Raw genomic sequence first — 903 nt, 5'->3', positions numbered from 1 at the left:
TTATTCACGTTTAAATGCTGGCTGTATTTTTGCATAACCATTGGAGGAAGTTAAGAGTGATCATAGATTAGCTTCCTAGAGCGTTCTGTCATAGGAAATATATTTTGAGCACCAAATAATAGTCCGCAATACTATCAGTAAAATTTATCAGTGAATTATTTTTTGTCACTTTAATTTTTACATAGAATTTGTTTCAAATGACATATGTATCAACATACTGAGCTCAGAACTTGTAACTGTTTCAGCTTTAAACCACAGTGTGTGGTGTAATTGTCCTAAATGATACATGTATCATCATACTGAGCACAAAATCTATAATTGTATCTATCTCAGTCCTAACCACAGTATGTGGTGGATGGACTATTTTCAGTTATATTGAGTGATATACTAAACTTTGCTCGTTACAGTCTGAACGGTTCTCTGGGCCCTAAATGGTATATGGGCTACACAGTGTTTGATTCATTCATGTTTAGAGCTCCTTGTAATGTGGACTTAGGTGCAATTAATCCTTTGAAATAGGAACTGTTATATTTGAATAACAGTTACAATTCCTGGTATATATGATTTATCAGATTAATGTGGTAATTTTGTGGTCATAATATCTGTGACCACAAATCACCTCACTGTGTTATTTCTTAAGCAGGAAAATCATTATTATTTCCTGCACTCTTACCTGTGTTTATAAATACACATATGAGTAAATTTGGTTGTGATCACTGCACGGAACATTTTGGAAGCAGCTACTGCTTAAATTCTACTCGGGCGAAAGGTCTAAGCGCAGCTATTTGCGGTCATACCCCACTGGAGATGCCCAATCTCATCTGATCTTGGAAGCCAAGAAGTGGAGGGCCGGGCCAGTACTCGGATGGGAGACCACCTTGGAACACCCAGGTATTGCAATTT

General features: G+C 36.9%; 1 pseudogene; it reads left to right on the top strand.

The window, feature by feature from the left end:
* The first annotated feature begins 783 nt into the window (after positions 1-783).
* LOC134939087 (5S ribosomal RNA) lies at positions 784-903 on the top strand (annotated as a pseudogene).

The sequence above is a fragment of the Pseudophryne corroboree genome, chromosome 6 (genome assembly GCF_028390025.1).
Source record: "Pseudophryne corroboree isolate aPseCor3 chromosome 6, aPseCor3.hap2, whole genome shotgun sequence".
Taxonomy (NCBI): Eukaryota; Metazoa; Chordata; class Amphibia; order Anura; family Myobatrachidae; genus Pseudophryne; species Pseudophryne corroboree.
The sequence above is the reverse complement of the archived record's forward strand: the minus strand, read 5'-3'. Positions and strand labels throughout refer to the sequence as shown.